We start from the raw sequence: 21,453 nt of genomic DNA on the forward strand, positions 1-21,453 counted from the left end.
AAAACGAGCCTCGTCATTTCTTTTATGATTGATACAGTCAGTTACAGATTCTGGCCGCTAGACGGAGACAAAGCGCCAATTACACGGGTGTTACTCCAGTAAGGGCAGACATATGTTTGTCGTAGCATCTCTGTTTCTGGTAAACGTGTTATTTATAACTGTATATTCAGTGCCAGCATTTAATAATTTATAATTATAATTTAATAATTTAATAATGTTATCTGGTGGTGTCCAGCACTTTTCTGATACAATCAACGAAAAAAATCACCAATTTAATTTAATTTAATTTAATTTAATTACATTTAATTAAATTTAATTTAAAAACATATGTTAAAAGCCACCACTGTTAACACTTTTAAATTCATGTAAAATCATTGATTGAATAATTCAATATCAGTATAATTTAAAAATGTTAAAAATGATAAACGCTGTGAGGGGAAAATACAGCGCTGATGTAATGTGGTTAAGTGACCAGCAGATGGCAAATATCCAGTTTAATATCAGACTGAGTTAAACCTGTGTTAAAAGACCAGCAGCTGGAAAGCTCCAGTAGGAATCCTGATTTAATGATCATATAGATGATCAGGACAGACGAAGAGGTTCGTTAAGCAGGGTGACCAGACGCCCTCTTTTTACCGGACATGTTCTCTTTTTGGGATGGGAAAAATGTGTGCGCATTTATTTCACATCTGTGTCTCTTTCTACAGTCACTACTCAGTCTGTGTGCGGATTTATACACTGGAGTTTAATATTAGAGAACAACACACAATTTCCTAAAGGTCAAGGTCAGGAGTGAGCAGTATTTTAAACATACTTCATGAGTTGCATATATTCTAATGCACAGTATAAAAACGTAAATGAGGTATTTGAAAAAGAACACTGATCAAAATTAGAGAACACTCTCAGACACCTGCAAATTGTTGGTGTTAATCTGGCACGTGGTGCTAATTTCCTTAATTATCTGACAAACCCTATTTAACTGGCAGCATAACTTTCCTGTTTTCACTGACTTTGCGAGATGGAAAGCCGTTCCAAAGTGACTGAAACCCTCCGTCAGCAGGTTGTCAAGATGAAGGCCAAAAGGGTGACCCTATCAGCCATAGCAAGAGAAGTTGGTCGTATCCCAAGTCTGTGATTTCTAGAATACTGCATCTTCACAACACCACAAACTCATTCAAGTCCCCCAAGAAGGCTGGTCGTCCACGAAAGACAAATGCAAGAGAGGACAGGATAATGCGGAGAATCTCCATGGGCAGTCGGTTCAACACTGCAGCTGGAATTGCTCACCAGTTCAACGTTTACAAGCATTTGGACTGAAATCCCACTCTGCAGTGACCAAACCTCTCATTAGCAGAAAGAATCAAAAGGCTAGATTAACCTTTGCTGAGGAGCATGTTGTGTGGACAGAGGAAAAGTGTTCCAGAGTTCACTTTAGTGATGAAAGCAAGTTTCATTTATTTGGGTCTGATAGGAAACATTATGTTCGTCGACAAGCTGGGGAAAGACTGAACCCAAAGTGTGTAAAGAAGTCAGTAAAAGGTGGAGGAGGAAATGTCATGGGTTGGGGAATGTTTTCAGCAGCAGGAGTTGGGCCTCTCATACAGCTACACGGCAGAGTGAATGCAAGTGTGTATCAGAACCTTCTTCAACAACACGTGGTTCCTTCCTTGCATTTGTCACTCAATCAGCCAGCAATTTTCATGCATGACAATGCCCCCTGTCACACAGCAAAACGGGTAAAGCAGTTCCTTGAAACTGAAAACATTGAAACAATGAAATGGCCAGCTCAGAATCCTGATCTAAACCCAATAGAAAACATCTGGAAAATCCTTGGTGATAAAGTTATGGCCAAGAAACCAAACTGTGGAAGAAACTGCATGAAGAGTGGACCAAAATCACACCAGAGCAATGTGAGAGACTAGTGATGTCCTGTGGCCGCAGATGTGCTGAAGTCATTCAAAGCACATGCCTGTACACTTCCTACTGACTGGTGACTGTTGTAACCTTCAGAAAAGTTAGTTGTAATCTTTCTCTGTGCTACAGTCATTGCTGTTCTCTAATTTATATTGTGTTTTTTGTGAAATAAAGATTTGTTGTTGAATACTTTGGTTATTTTGTTAAACACTGTTTTGTTAAACACTCACAAGGATTTGAAATCCTTCAAATGTTGACCAATGAAGATTGCATTATTTCTGCAAAAATCAAGTGTTTATACATTGTTCTCTAATTTTGATTTCCAGTGTACAGCTTTAAACATGCCTGTTGAAGCCCCGCCTTCTCACCGACACGATTAGTCTACATGTACAGGGGTCTACAGCAACCATTGGTCAAACTGCTTCTCACCACAGTAGATTGGCCACAGCCTAAAACACAAATGTAAATAAACACAAATGAGCTCGTCTGTATCTGAGTTTTTTATTTTATTTAGGAATTTGTTTATATATTTTACATTGACATGAATCTGAAAAACTTAAGTAAACGGTGGTAAAAGTAAAACTTTGTTTTTAATTATTTTACTTGACACTCAAGTTGGACTGAAAGGAGATGATTTGGCCCTGTAAGCAGAGTAAGGCTATTTATTAATTTTGTTAAATGAGTAAATGTACGTGCTTTAATGTTCATAAACAAACTTGCTTGAGATATTAAACATTACATATTAATGTCCTTCTCTTACTAAAATGACACTCAGTGGAGTAATAGTCATACTGTTCAGTAATGACAAACACTTCAATTAAAATAAAACCTTTATTCATTTTTAAGCTTCTCAGGCTGCAGCAGATTAGGGCTATTTTTACAATCGAATAATCTGACAATTATTGTAATAAATAACTGATTTAGCTCGAGGTAGTTTAAGGTATTTGCTAAGTAACAATTAAGTTCATAAAAAATTTATAACTTAGACAGAAATTCACTGTGTTAATGAATTACGCTGCTAATATAAAAGTTATATAATATAAAAGATTAATAAAACTCCAATACCTTTTCTCTTTTAAATTTTAAACCCAAGGATTAGTAATGTAGCAGCAATAAAATATAACAAAAATAGATCAGTTTTCCCTTAATCAGTTTTCATATACATTTTTGGATGAACAACAAAATAAAAGTGGAAGTGGGAATTAATGTAAGACAGTAATTTTCTCAGTCAAAAAGTATTTTATGTTGCAGATTCATTTGTATTAGTCACTTTTATTTTGTGGGGTCTGGCCAGAGCCACAAAGTAGTCGAGAGACTTTAGCTCGTTACCGGAGAGCGGGACTTAATCTGTAAGCAGCAACCTGATTGGTTGTTTTTGTTGAAGGGCGGGACATAAAGTAGCTGAAAGCATTGTTTAGAAGGGGTGTCCACAAATATTTGGACTTAGACACTGCTTAATTTACCAGCCTAGGACTGGAGGACTGGAGAGTGATCCATATTGAGGCCATGGAACAGCAGGGAGGCTCTCCACCAATGAAGCTCGTCTCTGGGACTGAATCAGGAGCAGTGGGTGTTCTGAAGGCAGTCTGAATCAAGAAGCACAACAAGAAGATTCAGAACCTGATTTCTGAACATCTTCAGTTGAGTCATGTATGATTGTTCCTGATCTGTTTCTTCAACTAGTTGTTTTTGGACCTAAATCTACATCTACAGAGGAGCTTCCATCTACTACCTCTGCTCTGAAGGAGGAGTATATTAAATGAGGGAGGATCATAGATGAAGGGTTTCTAGGTTGAGCTGGTGTGTGGTTTACCTGCTGAGGAGTACTGATAGATGTGGAGATGCAGACTAGGGCTGCAACTAACGATTATTTTAATAATCAATTAATCTGTCGAAAAAAAATACATTTCCATGTCTTTATTTAAAAATAGAACATTGAATAACAGAGCAAATAAGTGTGTACAATAATTCAATAATAATAGATTACATTATTAAATAAATTAAAAATAAAATAAATGAAATAATAAAGAAAAATAAGTGCATTGCTGATGCAAACACTGCACTGTATTGGAGTGAGGAGTGAGACAGGATGAATTGCCTTTAGTTTGTATGTTTTTTTTTTTTTTACTTTTATAAAGCACATTTAAACACTGCTTAAGCGAATTACACAGATAATAAAAGTAACACACACACACACTTACACACTCTATCATTGTCATTGTCCAGTTAAGCAAAAAACAGCATGTGCCGTGTTACACCGGTTCACATAGTGTGAGTGCACCGTTACGTTTCCTCACTTCAAAACAGAACTAACTGGGGTTATTGCAGTGACTGTGCTCCCACATTGGTGAGGATTTAAGCTGAACTTCTGTTCTGCGTCATTCATGTTTAATTTTTTGGAATATTTTTACTTCTTGATGTTAAATTTATTTTAAAGATTACGCCTCCGCTCTGACTCGCTTCGCTCATCTCCCTCTTATTTATAAATTTTTTCCAGAGTAGACAAAGCGCCACAGGTAACGTAAGCGGAGATGAGCTGATATGACAAGGCGAGTAACACATACATCGTGCGACACAACAAATCCATAATGAAATTCGTTGCCAACACTTTTAATAATCGATTATTATCAATTTTATAGATTCAGTGTAGCAGCTCTAATGCAGACATTTCCTCCAAGTCAGCCGTTTTGTAGATACTAGTGTCCTTCTGAAGCCGTACTGGTCTGCAGAGGAATGATTCCTTGAATTCTGAAACAAAAATACGAATGTTTAATTATTATTATTAATTATTTTGCACAGTTTAAAATATTACTATTTTTTACATATAAATGTACCATTTCTGTACAAGATGTTAAGGTTGTATAGAGGCCAAACCTTAATCCACTGCATTCAACCGATACTCACTTCGTAATCAATGCTAAACGAGTCTGCTTTCACTAAAGCTTTCTCTTCTTTTAAGCATATCATGAGTTTTAACTCTTTAAACAGTTTAAGAACTAGAGCTCAAGCTGTACGCACCTCTCCTCTGCCGTGCCGCAGAAGACTGGTGTTCTGCCGATTTCTACCCATCCAAATGTGACCTGTGCAAGCGCGGACCCACAACCCACCAACAAATGCTTTCATGTGTTTTTTTTTTTATGATAAATCTGTTTTTCTCACGTGCAAAATACAATCTCAGCAGACATGTAGAAAGTACTAGAGACCCAGACTTGAGTAAAAGTACAAGTGCTCTATCAAAAAAGTGACTTGAGTAGAAGTAGAAGTGTCTTTAAGCTCCAGACTTAAGTGGAAGTACTTAAGTATTGCATGTAGTTACTTAAGTACTGAAAGTAAAAGTACAGTATTGTGTTCTGTAGTTCTTACAGAAAGCAGTCAAAAGTCTGAGTATCAGTGTTTCTATTATTTCAAATGCTCAGACTTAAGTACTGTCACAGTTCCTCTGGCTGTAGTAGAAGGACAGAACTGTAGAAGACTGAGTTCATGAACATGAACCATTCGGCCACATACGAGTATATAATAAACTACAGAGCTCTAGCGTTAGTGTCCTCACTGCAGCTGCAGCACATAAACATCTAACGGAGTAAAAATATTAAACTCATCCAAAATATGTAGTGAAGTAAAAGTGGAAGTAGGAGATAAAATAATCCTCCAGTAGATACAGATACAGTATTTTAGTACTTAAGTACAGTACTGAAGTAGTTCTACTTCATTACTATATATCTCTGAATCTGAGGATTTACTTGGGTGTTAATATATATAAATATATAAAAATGATTTCTTATTACCATTATTAGCTTATATTTACACTGACATGGTGATTTACACTCTCCTGCTGGGAGCGTTCTCTCATATAATGATTTTAGTCTATCATCATTTCCTACTTACTGGTGTATTTAGGCAGCTTTATCTGTAAATATACACTATGGTAACATTGACAGAAAACGTGATCCATGCACAAACCGTTCCTGGTTAGTGCGAGAAACATGAGTGATGACATCAACTAATTTTTTTATTTAACTAAATTTAAAACTAATCTTAGTTGTTGCACCCAGACCTTGCAGAATAGTGTAAAATAGTGTGTATTTATGTGTATAGATTCTGGATTTGAATTTGTGTATCATATACTATATAATAAAAGTCACTTGACTTGATTTAGGTAAGCAGCCACTGAATCTGGATCATGATAATATTGTTAATGGTGATAATTCTGCAGATGATGCAGATCATTTGTCAGCCTGATAATGTCTCTGTCTGTCTGTCTGTCAGTCAGTACACACAGTGGCGGGGAAGGTGCAGGGACCCTGTCAACAGATCAGTGAAATGTGAGTACACACACACACAGACTAGCTTTCATCGAGCGTACCATCATCACCATCTCAGTGTATGTTCAACAGGGTAAAGTTAGTTAAAGGTTTTGGATTGGAATTAGGTTTATGAGTAGTGTTATGCTTTATTTTATAGGTGTTTGAGGTGTAGGATAAGTGAGACTCATGCACTACATGGACAGATGTATTGGGACACCTGCTCATTCATTCTTGATGCTGTTTTATTGGATTGACTGTCTCTAGTGTCTAGGGAAGGCTGGAGACAGCTTACTAGATTTTGGAGCATTGCTGTGAGGATTTGATTGCATTCAGCAAGAAGAGCATTGGTAAGGTCAGGATGTTAAATAATCACCACCCCAACTTATTCCAAAAATATTGGATGAAACACCATTAATCACTCCAGAGAATGTGTTTGAGCTGTGGCGCAGTGGAACATTCCACAGTTCCACTGTGCCACAGCTCAATACTGGGGGGCTTTATACCCCTCTGCCCCACGACTGGCATTAGGCAGCATGGTGCCAATAGATGAATGCTCCAGAGAGTCCTATTCTGTTGGCACTACTTCTCTACAAAGACTAAAGTGTGTGCATTTGCATATATGTGCAATGGGTGCAATTTAAAGTAGCTGAATGCATTTATTAGAAGGGGTGTCCACAAACATTTGGGCATATAGTGTGGGTTAAGTGAAAGGGTTTGCAAGTAGTTTTAGACAACCCAAATTTTACAAATATTTTTACAGTAAAATGTTACAATATCTGCAGTTTATTGAACAATTCTTCATGCAGCTCATGATTAAACATGAGAGAAAAAGTACATTTATTTACAAGAGAAGTGATCATTAAAGTGCAGTGGTTGAATGCAGCACCACAGTCTTCACCTCTTCTTCTTGTCCTGCTCAGGCATCCACTTGCATGTTCCAGAGGGTGACCTGAAGACCTAAGTGATGCGGACCTAAATTTCCACACTTAATTAGTGTTGGACAGCGGACCTCCTCTTACAGACACTGCTAGATTTTTTTGGCCCAGCTGCAGACTGTAGGACTGGAGATGTCCTACCACATTCTGGTAGTCCCTCACACTGAGGTCATGGACCAGCCCGTCCGGGGGGCAGCCCGTCTCTGTGACTGAATCAGGAGCAGTAGGTGGTCGGCAGGCAGTCTGAATCAAGAAGCACAACAAGAAGATTCAGAACCTGATTATTGAACATCTTCAGTTGAGTCATGTATGATTTTTCCTGATCTGTTTCTTAAACTGGTTGCTTTTGGAAGTAAATCTACATCTACCTCTGAAGGAAGAGTCTGTTCATGAGGTCAGTATGGTCCAGCCTGGAGCTCAGCACCTGTATTGGAAAATAGGTACACCAGCACAACCTAGAAACCCTTCATCAATTCTCATTGATTTAATAGACTCCTCCTTCAGAGCAGAGGTAGTAAAGCTCCTCTGTAGATGTAGATTTAGGTCCTAAAACAACCTGTTTTTGTTGGATGTCTTCAGTGTCCAGGGAAAAAAGACTCTCTACTAGATTTTGAAGCATTCAGCCACAAGAGCATTAGTGAGGTCAGGATGTTGGATGATGAACACCCCACAGTTCCACAGTTTGCACATATGTGTCAAAAGTGTGTGCAACATAAAGTAGATGAATGCATTTCTAAGAAGGGGTCTCCACAAACATTTGGACATAAAGTGTAAGTTAACTGAAACGCTTGGTTTTAGGGGCAGCGGTGTCTCAGCGGTTAGAGCGTCTGGCTATCGATAACAGGGTTGTGGGTTCAATTCCTGGGCTTGGCAAGCTGCCAATGTTGGGCCCTTGAGCAAGGCCCTTTAACCTCTCTGCTCCCTGGGTCGCTGGAGTTGGCTGCCCACCGCTCGGGGTGTGTGTGTACTCCCTGCCCCTAGATCACTAGTGTGTGTGTGTTCACTACCACAGATCGGTTAAATGCGGAGGACACATTTCGCTGTGCAGTGACAAATACATGCACCTTTACCTTTTTCTTTTTTGGTAGGTCTGAAAGTAGGTTAGTTTTAAACAACTGAAAAGGAGAAATTTGAAAAAGATCTTTTTACAATAAAATTTAACAATATCTGCATTTCATTGTACAATTCTTCATGCAGCTCATGATTAAACATCTGTTCTGAGAGAAAAAGTACATTTATTTACAAGAGAAGTGATCATTAAAGTGCAGTGGTTGAATGTTCTTCACCTCATCTACAGAGGAGCTTTACTACCTCTGATCTGAAGGAGTCTATTAAATGAGGGAGGATCATGGTTGAAGGGGTTCTAGGTTGTGCTGGTGTGTGATTTACCTGCTGAGGAGTACTTACAGACTTGGAGATGCAGCTGTAAGTGTGGACCAGCCTGGAGCTCAACACCTGTATTGAGATCTCTGGAGCTTTGGCCTTAGAAAGTCTACTTTTTAGCTGCAAGTACTTCAGCCGTCTAGTAGGTACTAGTTTCCTCCTGAGGCCGTACTGACCTGCAGAGGAACGATTCCTCAAATCCTGAAACTAAAATATGTATATTTAATAATTACACACAGTAACAATAATTTGTCTAATTTAATAAAAATACACCTCAGAAGATAAATGTACCATTTCTGTAGGAAACAAATCTTGCTGTTGTTAAAACAACCCTTGAGGAGCAGATCTGTGATACTCATCACACTGGTTCCTACAACAGCTTGCACTGCTAATGACAGAAAGAACAGAAAAACCAGAGGAAGCTGAAGGTGTGGAAGGCGATGCCAAGGCCCAGCTCATTTGTGTGACTACTTGATTTCAGATCCCCTGAGGTGGTGTACTGAAGCTAAATTACACACATTCAGTCACTGTCCAATTACTTGTGACCCTGATTGTATTTAAATCAGCCCAACATTTTAAGCTCTAATGTTTATCTAATGTTGGTCTTGTCCATGGTTAGGTTTGGAGTCTGACTGTTTGAGGCTGTGGACAGGTGTCTTTTATACAGATAACAAGGTCAAACAGGTGGCATTAATACAGGTAACAGGTGGAGGACAGAATAGCTTCCTAAAGAAGAAGTTACAGGCCTGTGAGAGCCAGAAATCTTGCTTGTTTGTGGGTGACCAAATACTTATTTTCCAACATAATTTACAAATAAATTCTTTAAAAATTCTACCATCTGATTTCCTGGATTTGTTTTCCTCATTGTCCTCCCTTGTCTTTCATAGTTTCACACACCTCTTATTGTTCTAAGTAGGAGAACTTGCACAATCAGTGGCTGACTAAATACTTTTTTTTGTCTCACTATAAATGATTATTAAATACAACAAATGAAAATCAAAATAAATGAACTAAAATAAAGAATGACGTTCACCTGTTAATGTTATTGTCATGGCGTGTACGGCCAGACCTGAAGGGATGAACACTCGCAGAAATGGAAATCGAAGCAAGATACTTTATTAACCAAATACAAAACAATGGGATCCAAAAAGCAAAGTGCAGCAACATGGGCAAAACCATGAACAGAACCAAAACGCAACAAGTCAGATGGCAAACAAAACAAACCTGGGACTGGGAGGAGCAGGGAGCTAAACGAGAGTGAAACGAGGGGGAAAACTAAAGGGGTATAAACACAAAGCCACAAACCTCGCTTGGGCAGAGAGGGGAGATACTAAGGACAGAGCCGAGCTCTGTGTACAAACAAAGGTAGCGGGGGAACCAGCTGCCAGACCAGAAAGCAAGGCCGACCTAACCTGAACCTGTAGAGTACTGCCTAGAACTTGGTTCACCATGGAACCTGAGCAGGAAGCGAACGTACCTGGCTTGCCTCCGAGTCGGACAGAGAATCTCTCCTAAACATGGGCCGCAAAACTAGAGCTGACCTGAACACGGCGGTAACGTGTGAGGAATCCCAGAGCGTCACAGGGATTCCAGTAGAGTCAATTCACGGCAGTGAACAAAGGGAACTACGCTCCTTTAGTACTCCCAGTCCCAGGTGAAACACATGAACAATGAATCAACACAAATGAACAGAAACGAACAGGAAGTCCTTATTATTATTACTATTATTATTTAATATCTTTTAATTATAATAATATTATTTTTGAACATCCAGTGAACAGTTTAAACTCACCTGGCATATCGAGAATCTCTACACCCAACTGAATGACGTGTGGAAGAAACGCCATCTAGCGATCATTATATGTCAGTAACAGCTTCCTTGTATAAATATAAAGTGGTATGAGGAGTTTAATTGAACCCTACGCCACTGTTTCCTTAAACTAGAAGCTGAGTGAATATTTACTGCTGGAAGGTCTAATTTACACTGGAGAGTGATATCATTTTTCTTTATGCTTTAAAAATTAAATTCTTTAGAAATTTTTATTCAGTTTTTATTACACACTGTGCTGTAATGGCTCCCGCAAGCTTAAGACTCTCCACAGGGGGTGCCATTAGTGCACAACTAGCTCTGTTTGAGTCGATTCTGCGCATGCGTGGACCAATTATTTTTACAGTTTTCATGTGTTTTTCATGATAATTCTGTTTTTCTCGTTGCTTCATGCAATCTCTGCTTACCGTTAATATTTGCTAGAGTGAAAAAGTGTAAACTGTGATTAAAAAAATAAAAGTAATAAAAAACGATTTCTTATCACCTCTGTTACCTCATAATTATTACTCTCATATAGTCACTAACACTATATCTCTCATATACGTCTGCTGGGAGCATTCTCTGATATGATGCTTTTAGCCTGTAGAAATATCCCACCTACTGGTTCATTTAGGCACATTTACCTTCATAAAGAAACACATGGCTGCACAACTCGACCGGACCGCCATCGTCTGCATAGCAATTATCAAACAGGTACAAACTACATCCTCTCCTTATTAGAAGTACTTGAGCAGCTTTGGTGTAGAGATGGTTATTGAGAAGCTTTTCAGAGTATTAACACAGTTCAGTGCTGTTGAAGCATTTGACTCCTGACTCCATGCTGCCATCTAGCGTCTAGTTTCATTTCCTACAATGACTGTTTCTGTCCTTTAATACAACGTAAATGTCAATTTGATATTTTCTAAATTAAATTAATATACCACTGATATAATTCTCATTCTTATTAACAACCGATAAAGATAATAAAATAAACTTTATTTTACCTAAAAATGTCTCTCTCTATTTTCTTTTTTTACACACTTTCACACACTCTGGAAAGTGGGCGTCAGAGTGACTGCATTCAACCCATATTTACTTCCTAATCAATGCTAAACGAGTCTGTGTGTGTCTGTTGGGATTGTTGGGCCCTCATCTGTTTAGACGCATGCTATCCTAATTGCTGCTGCCCTAACATTGCATTTAAACCACTCCCATTTGTTCAGAGGTGAAATTTCCAGTAGTGAAATATCTTCAATTAAGTAAAAGGTTACTATTAAATTTCCAAATTGAATTCAAAGGTGATTTACATTTGTTCCCAAGAGAGGAACAAGGTAACTGAACAGTGATCAGTTAAAGGAGATGCTGAAATTTCACAGCTTAAAATACTATCCGTCACATTGTGAGGGATTAACCAGTAGTGTAGCCTTGAACACTGACCTTTATTGGAAGCATTAAACCAGGTGTACTGTCTGGCATTGGGGTTTCCTGTCCTCCAACAGTCTGTCAGATTAGTATTGGAGACTAAGTTATTGAAAATATAATCAAAAAGATGATGCTGCCCTCTAGAGGGAAGACGGTCAACTGAGCCATCTGGAACTACATTAAAGTCTTCTCCTATAACAACCTGATCTGTCGAGTATTTTACCTTCCATTACTTTATCTTCCTACAAAGGTCTGCTTCAAATATTTGGTTAATCGCAATACTGTTAATCGCATATACACAAACTAAAATGAATTTTGCTCCATCAGTATTCACAACTACCAATGACTAATAACATCTGTATCACATACATGGTCCAATAAATCTACACTATGGTAGCTTGCTTTGACAAGTAAGTGAAACTCACCAGAACATGTGATCCATGTACAAACGGTCCGAGTTAGCACAAGAAATATGCGTGGTGACGTCAACAACTAATCGTCTATTAAATACTAATGAACTAATTGGGTCGTCGATTTTTGTAGACTATGTCGATTAGCTGTTGCACCCCTACAGCAGATATTCTGTCTGGTTTGTTCTGTAAAGTAATGAAATTAAAAAACAGTAATATTACTAATATTAGAATCTAAACAGTTGGTAATTATGTGGAATATTATATGGAAATTATATAAACATCAGGGAAAATATGTAAAATTGGTATATTTGGAATAGTACAATAATATATGTTGTTTATATCCTGTAATATAACCTTATTTTCTACTACAGACTCACTCACTATAAGAGCTTATATGTAAATATGTTTATTTGGAACAGATCGTGCATAATAGTGTAAAATAGTGTATATGTTTATATATTCTGTATTTGAATGTGAATATTGTATACTTGGTCACTATAAAAGATTTTTAAATATAAATATAAAAGACTATAAAAGATTTTAGGGAAGCACTCATTTGTTAGCCTGATAATGTCTCTGTCTGTCTGTGTCTGTCTCTCAGTAAAGGCTGAAGAGGCCATGGACCAGCACAGAGGTCCCTCCACCAGTGGAGCTTGTCTCGGACTGAGTCAGAAATAGTGGGTGGACTAACGGAAGTCTAAATCAAGTGTGATTCAGAACCTGATTTCTGAACATCTTCAGTTGAGTCATGTATGAATGCTGCTGATCTGTTTCTTAAACTGGTTGTTTTTGGAACTAAATCTACATCCACAGAGGAGCTTTACTAAAGGAGAAGTGTATTCAATGAGGGAGGAGCATAGTAATGAGGCCGCCCTGACCTGCAGACAAACGATTTCTCAAACCCTGAAACTAAAATATGAATATTTAATCATTATGTACATTTAAAAATATTTATCTAAATTTCATAAAAATATACCTCAGAAGATAAATGTACCATTTCTGTAGGAGATGTTCCCAAATAAATCTTGCTGTTGGTAAAACAACCATTGAGGAGCAGATTGTGGTACTCATCATCCATAAGGAGCTGAAGGTCTGGACAGCGATGCCAAGGTTCCTATTTTCCTGTTATTTAAACAATTATTTTTTAAACCAGATATGAACCAATTATGGTTACCTGGTGGATTTGATTGCATTCTGCGACAACAGCTTTAGTGAGGTCAGTATATTGGTTGATCACCCCACCTAATCATCCCCAACTCTCCAACCCATCTCTAAAATTTTGTATGGAGCACCATCCATCATTTCAGAAAACACAGTTCCACTGCTCCACAGCTCAATCTAACCTACAGGGGCTAGACAAGCTGTGTGTGTGTGCATTTGCACATCTGTGTCAGCAATGGGTGCAACATAAAGTAGCTGAAAGCATTGTTTAGAAAGGTTGTCCACAAATATTTGGACTTATTGTGTAAGTTAAGTGAAACGCTTGGTAGGTTTGAAAGTAGGTTACTCTCAGACAACCCTGAAAAAAGTGCAGTGGTTGAATGTTCTTCACCTCAGGCATCAGCTCTCCACTGGTGTCCAGTTCAATATGGAGGGTGAAGCTTGTTCCGGTGGCCTCAGTGATACAGACCAGAACTTCCACACTCTGTTGGACAGCGGATCTCCTCCCATAGACACTGCTTGATTTACCAGCCTAGGACCAGAGGACCGGAAAGTGATCCATACTGAGGCCATGGAACAGCAGGGATGTCTCTCCACCAATGAAGCTCGTCTCTGGGACTGAATCAGGAGCAGTGGGTGTTCTGAAGGCAGTCTGAATCAAGAAGCACAACAAGAAGATTCAGAACCTGATTTCTGAACATCTTCAGTTGAGTCATGTACAGGTGCTGGTCATAAAATTAGAATATTTTGAAAAAGATGATTTATTTCAATTCCATTCAAAAAGGTAAACTTGTATATTATATTAATTCATTACACACAGACTGATATATTTCAAGTGTTTATTTATTTTAATTTTGATGGTTATAACTGACAACTAATGAAACCCCAAATTCAATATTTATATTATATCTATCAATATATATATATATATATATATATATATATATATGGAAACTCAGTTGTTTCTGATGTGGACATGAAGAGGACTTACTGAGAAGCAATGCACTGTAAAAAGTGGGACTGGGGTTCATTAATATTTACTAAATAATTAAAAGTTACCAACACATAATAAAATAAGAATATATGTAGTTTAAAATCAAATCGAGTTTTTAATGTTTTCATTAATTGTATGTAACACAAATATTGCTTTAATAATAAAATTAGCTGAGTAGAATTTACTTAACGGCAATATTATATATATATAAGATGCTAGTACTCGGACATCACGAAGCGCTGTTGATTCTGATTGGGTTGTTAAAATTGATTTTTGAACGTCTATGATTATCTGCAAGACTAAGCACACACCAAAGCTCTGCATACTGTTAGTCATAGTCTGACGCCAATAAAAAAGGGTTGATTTACTCATTGTAGCAGTTACTGATTAAAGATTACCCAAGGAAAATGCACTGCTGGGATTCAAACCCAGGATCTCCTGTGTACTAGACAGGCACTACAACCAACTAAACCACTGCGCCCTACCTGAAAGGTAATCTATATCAATACAATATAGCTTCAGGCAAATTCAAAAACATTCTCTTGCATACAAACTTCACACAGACAGAAAAAACAACTTCCCTGAATGGGAACCTCTGCATTTTCCAGAAACAAAAAACATCACATGTACATATACATGTACAGTGTAGGAGACCTGGTCACACAGAATGTACACACAAAAGCTTAGCATCTTTTGTTTACCCTTCAGGTTCCATTTAAACATCTTTTAATGGATCAGCAAACATCATTCTGATTCAGAAAAGGCTAAAATCCAAAATTTCAAACTGCTTCATCTCACTTTTCACAAATACATGCAGAATCTTCTGCAGCACAAATATGTTCCAATACCCCAACATCAAACAGAATATTTCTGAAAGTTTGAAATTGCTATTAATTAGGTAAAAAGACTAGACCAAATCTTGCAAATAAAAGTACAAAAAGGTAGTAGACAGAGCTATAAAGAAGAGGAAACACTCTCGACTCTGGTGGGACTCAAACCCACAACCTTTGAATTGCTCCAGCTAGTCATTTAGAAGTCCAATGTGCTATCCATTGCATCACAGAGGCCAGTTTATGAAATGGGTTCCTTGGCCAACCTTCCTATAAAATAACAGTAGTGCTGCTAATATTTGAGGCAAATAATGAATTTACTATGCATATGTAAATCCCAGTGGTCTGATGATTATCTGCAGGTCTAAGCAAACACCAATGCTCTGCATACTGTTAGTCATAGTCTGACGTCAATAAAAAAAAGGGTTGATTTACTCATTGTAGCAGTTACTGATTAAAGATTACCCAAGGAAAAAGCACCGCTGGGATTCAAACGCAGAACCTCCTGTTTACTAGACAGGCGCTATAACCAACTAAGCCGCGGCGCCGTACCTGACTGGTCTTCTATATCAATACAATATAGCTTCAGGCAAACTCAAAAACATTCTCTTACACATAAACTTCACACAGACAGCAATTACAACTTCCCTGATTAGGAACCTCTGCATTTTCCAGAAACAAATAACATCAACTCTGAAAGCTTGTCTCAATTGCTTAAACCTATCATATACATGTACAGAGTACTAGACCTTGTCACGCAGAATGTACACACAAAACTTAGCATCTTTTGTTTACCCTTCAGGTTCCATTTTAACATCTTTTAATGGATCAGCAAACATCATTCTGATTCAGAAAAGGCTAAAATCCAACATTTCAAACTGCTTCATCTCACTTTTCACAAATACATGCAGAATCTTCTGCAGCACAAATATGTTCCAATACCCCAACATCAAACAGAATATTTCTGAAAGTTTGAAATTGCTATTAATTAGGTAAAAAGACTGGAGAAAATCTTGCAAATAAAAGTACAAAAAGGTAGTAGACAGAGCTATAAAGAAGAGGAAACACTCTCAACTCCGGTGGGACTCGAACCCACAACCATTGAATTGCCCCAGCTATTCATCTAGAAGTCCAATGCGCTATCCATTGCACCACAGAGCACAGGTGAAGAAGTTGGTTCCTTGGCCAACCTTCCTATAAAATAACAGTAGTGCTGCTAATATTTGAGGCAAACAATGAATTTCCTATGCATATGTAAATCCCAGTGGTCTGATGATTATTTGCAAGTCTAAGCACACACCAAAGCTCTGCATACTGTTAGTCATAGTCTGACGCCAATAAAAAAAAGTGTTGATTTACTTATTGTAGCAGTTACTGATTAAAGATTACCCAAGGAAAAGGTACCGCTGGGATTCAAACCCAGGATCTCCTATTTACTAGACAGGCTCTATAACCAACTAAGCCACGGCGCCCTACCTGACTGTTTTTCTATATCAATACAATATAGCTTGAGGCAAACTCAAAAACATTCTCTTCCATACAAACTTCACACAGCCAGCAAAAACAACTTCCCTGATTAGGAACCTCTGCATTTTCCAGAAACAAATAACATCAACTCTGAAAGCTTGTCTCAATTGCTTAAACCTATCATATACATGTACATAGTACTAGACCTTGTCACACAGAATGTACACACAAAACTTAGCATCTTTTGTTTACCCTTCAGGTTCCGTTTAAACATCTTTTAATGGATCAGCAAACATCATTCTGATTCAGAAAAGGCTAAAATCCAACATTTCAAACTGCTTCATCTCACTTTTCACAAATACATGCAGAATCTTCTGCAGCACAAATATGTTCCAATACCCCAACATCAAACAGAATATTTCTGAAAGTTTGAAATTCCTATTAATTAGGTAAAAAGACTAGAGAAAATCTTGCAAATAAAAGTACAAAAAGGTTGTAGGCAGGGCTATAAAGAAGAGGAAACACTCCTGACTCTGGTGGGACTCGAATCCGTAACCGTTGCATTGCTTCAACTATGCATCTAAAAGTCCAACGCACTATCCATTGCGCCACAGAGGCCAGGTGAAGAAACTGGTTCCTTGGCCAACCTTCCTATAAAATAACAGTAGTGCTGCTAATATTTGAGGCAAATAATGAATTTACTATGCATATGTAAATCCCAGTGGTCTGATGATTATCTGCAAGTCTAAGCACACACCAAAGCTCTGCATACTGTTAGTCATAGTCTGACTCCAATAAAAAAAGGGTTGATTTACTCATTGTAGCAGTTACTGAATAAAGATTACCCAAGGTAAAGGCACCGCTGGGATTTGAACCCAGGATCTCCTCTTTACTAGACAGGCGCTATAACCAACTAAGCCACGGCACCCTACCTGACTGGTCTTCAAAATCAATACAATATAGCTTCAGGCAAACTCAAAAACATTCTCTTGCATACAAACTTCACACAGACAGCAAAAACAACTTCCCTGATTAGGAACCTCTGCATTTTCCAGAAACAAATAACATCAACTCTGAAAGCTTGTCTCAATTGCTTAAACCTATCATATACATGTACAGAGTACTAGACCTTGTCACACAGAATGTACACACAAAACTTAGCATCTTTTGTTTACCCATCAGGTTCATTTTAAACATCTTTTAATGGATCAGCAAACATCATTCTGATTCAGAAAAGGCTAAAATCCAACATTTCAAACTGCTTAATCTCACTTTTCACAAATACATGCAGAATCTTCTGCAGCACAAATATGTTCCAAGACCCCAACATCAAACAGAATATTTCTGAAAGTTTGAAATTGCTATTAATTAGGTAAAAAAGACTAGAGAAAATCTTGCAAATAAAAGTACAAAATGGTAGTAGACAGTGCTATAAAGAAGAAGAAACACTCCCGACTCTGGTGAGGCTCGAACCCACAACCTTTGAATTGCTCCAGCTATGCATCTTGAAGGCCAATGCGCTACCCATTACAACACTGAGCCCAGGTGAAGAAACTGGTTCCTTGGCCAACCTTCCTATAAAATAACAGTAGTGCTGCTAATATTTGAGGCAAATAATAAATTTACTATGCATATGTAAATCCCAGTGGTCTGATGATTATCTGCAAGTCTAAGCACACACCAAAGCTCTGCATACTGTTAGCCATAGTCTGACTCCAATAAAAAAAGGGTTGATTTACTCATTGTAGCAGTTACTGATTAAAGATTACCCAAGGAAAAGGCACCGCTGGGATTCCAACCCAGGATCTACTGTTTACTAGACAGGCGCTATAACCAACTAAGACACGGCACCCTAACTGACTGGTTTTCTATATCAACACAATATAGCTTCAGGCAAACTCAAAAACATTCTCTTGCATACAAACTTTACACAGACAGCAAAAACAACTTCCCTGATTAGGAACCTCTGCATTTTCCAGAAACAAATAACATCAACTCTGAAAGCTTGTCTCAATTGCTTAAACCTATCATATACATGTACAGAGTACTAGACCTTGTCACGCAGAATGTACACACAAAACTTAGCATCTTTTGTTTACCCTTCAGGTTCCGTTTAAACATCTTTTAATGGATCAGTAAACATCATTCTGATTCAGAAAAGGCTAAAATCCAACATTTCAAACTGCTTCATCTCACTTTTCACAAATACATGCAGAATCTTCTGCAGCACAAATATGTTCCAATACCCCAACATCAAACAGAATATTTCTGAAAGTTTGAAATTGCTATTAATTAGGTAAAAAGACTGGAGAAAATCTTGCAAATAAAAGTACAAAAAGGTAGTAGACAGAGCTATAAAGAAGAGGAAACACTCTCGACTCTAGTGGGACTCGAACCCACAACCTTTGAATTGCTCCAGCTATTTATCTAGAAGTCCAATGCGCTATCCACTGCTACACAGAGCACATGTGAAGAAACTGGTTCCTTGGCCAACCTTCCTATAAAATAACAGTAGTGCTGCTAATATTTGAGGCAAATAATAAATTTACTATGCATATGTAAATCCCAGTGGTCTGATGATTATCTGCAAGTCTAAGCACACACCAAAGCTCTGCATACTGTTAGTCATAGTCTGACACCAATAAAAAAAGGGTTGATTTACTCATTGTAGCAGTTACTGATTAAAGATTACCCAAGGAAAAGGCACCGCTGGGATTCCAAGCCAGGATCTCCTGTTTACTAGACAGGCGCTATAACCAACTAAGCCACGGCACCCTACCTGACTGCTTTTCTATATCAACACAATATAGCTTCAGGCAAACTCAAAAACATTCTCTTGCATACAAACTTCACATAGACAGCAAAAACAACTTCCCTGATTAGGAACCTCTGCATTTTCCAGAAACAAATAACATCAACTCTGAAAGCTTGTCACGCAGAATGTACACACAAAACTTAGCATCTTTTGTTTACCCTTCAGGTTCCGTTTAAACATCTTTTAATGGATCAGTAAACATCATTCTGACTCAGAAAAGGCTAAAATCCAACATTTCAAACTGCTTCATCTCACTTTTCACAAATACATGCAGAATCTTCTGCAGCACAAATATGTTCCAATACCCCAACATCAAACAGAATATTTCTGAAAGTTTGAAATTGCTATTAATTAGGTAAAAAGACTAGAGAAAATCTTGCAAATAAAAGTACAAAAAGGTAGTAGACAGAGCTTTAAAGAAGAGGAAACACTCTCGACTCTGGTGGGACTCGAACCCACAACCTTTGAATTGCTCCAGCTATTTATCTAGAAGTCCAATGCGCTATCCATTGCGCCACAGAGCCCAGGTGAAGAAACGGGTTCCTTGGCCAACCTTCCTATAAAATAACAGTAGTGCTGCTAATATTTGAGGCAAATAATAAATTTACTATGCATATGTAAATCCCAGTGGTCTGATGATTATCTGCAAGTCTAAGCACACACCAAAGCTCTGCATACTGTTAGTCATAGTCTGACGCCAATAAAAAAAGGGTTGATTTACTCATTGTAGCAGTTACTGATTAAAGATTACCCAAGGAAAAGGCACCGCTGGGATTCGAACCCAGGATCTCCTGTTTACTAGACAGGCGCTATAACCAACTAAGCCACGGCGCCCTACATGACTGGTTTTCTATATCAATACAATGTAGCTTCAGGCAAACTCAAAAACATTCTCTTGCATACAAACTTTACACAGACAGCAAAAACAACTTCCCTGATTAGGAACCTCTGCATTTTCCAGAAACAAATAACATCAACTCTGAAAGCTTGTCTCAATTGCTTAAACCTATCATATACATGTACAGAGTACTAGACCTTGTCACGCAGAATGTACACACAAAACTTAGCATCTTTTGTTTACCCTTCAGGTTCTGTTTAAACATCTTTTAATGGATCAGCAAACATCATTCTGATTCAGAAAAGGCTAAAATCCTACATTTCAAACTGCTTCATCTCACTTTTCACAAATACATGCAGAATCTTCTGCAGCACAAATATGTTCCAAGACCCCAACATCAAACAGAATATTTCTGAAAGTTTGAAATTGCTATTAATTAGGTAAAAAGACTAGAGAAAATCTTGCAAATAAAAGTACAAAAAGGTAGTAGACAGAGCTATAAAGAAGAGGAAACACTCTGGTGGGACTCAAACCCACAACCTTTGAATTGCTCCAGCTATTTATCTAGAAGTCCAATGCGCTATCCATTGCGCCACAGAGCCCAGGCGAAGAAGTTGGTTCCTTGGCCAACCTTCCTATAAAATAACAGTAGTGCTGCTAATATTTGAGGCAAATAATAAATTTACTATGCATATGTAAATCCCAGTGGTCTGATGATTATCTGCAAGTCAAAGCACACACCAAAGCTCTGCATACTGTTAGTCATAGTCTGACACCAATAAAAAATTGTTTGATTGGGTTGATTTACTCATTGTAGCAGTTACTGATTAAAGATTACCAAAGGAAAAGGCACCGCTGGGATTCCAAGCCAGGATCTCCTGTTTACTAGACAGGCGCTTGTTGTGTTGACTTGTCGTTCAGAGTCAGACATTAACCACACACGATTATGGAACAGAGAGCTTACTATTTTGTTTATTCTTCCCCTCCTTTCCTCTCTTCTTTCTCTTACCTCAAACAGTCCACTAGTGTTCCCCAGTGTCCTAAATCTGTAACAACGAATTTGTTTAATATATGCATTAAACACATTGCATATGGACACAACATCTTCCCTCTTGAACAAAGAATACCTTCTTGTAACTCAGAAGAACCTGACAGTATTATTAATGTAAC

The 21,453-nt window shown here is 37.9% G+C and overlaps 2 non-coding genes across 2 annotated transcripts; both read right to left on the minus strand.

Annotated features, from left to right (window-relative positions):
• Window positions 1-19,879: 19,879 nt before the first annotated feature.
• trnar-ucu (transfer RNA arginine (anticodon UCU)) lies at window positions 19,880-19,969 on the minus strand. Its single transcript is given in 2 exon segments — window positions 19,880-19,915; window positions 19,933-19,969. It is a non-coding gene; the product is annotated as a tRNA-Arg (tRNA).
• A 236-nt stretch (window positions 19,970-20,205) lies between these two features.
• On the minus strand, window positions 20,206-20,279 carry trnat-agu (transfer RNA threonine (anticodon AGU)). The gene has a single exon. It is a non-coding gene; the product is annotated as a tRNA-Thr (tRNA).
• Window positions 20,280-21,453: the final 1,174 nt, after the last annotated feature.

Source organism: Salminus brasiliensis, chromosome 4, assembly GCF_030463535.1.
Source record: "Salminus brasiliensis chromosome 4, fSalBra1.hap2, whole genome shotgun sequence".
In the NCBI taxonomy this organism is placed as follows: Eukaryota; Metazoa; Chordata; class Actinopteri; order Characiformes; family Bryconidae; genus Salminus; species Salminus brasiliensis.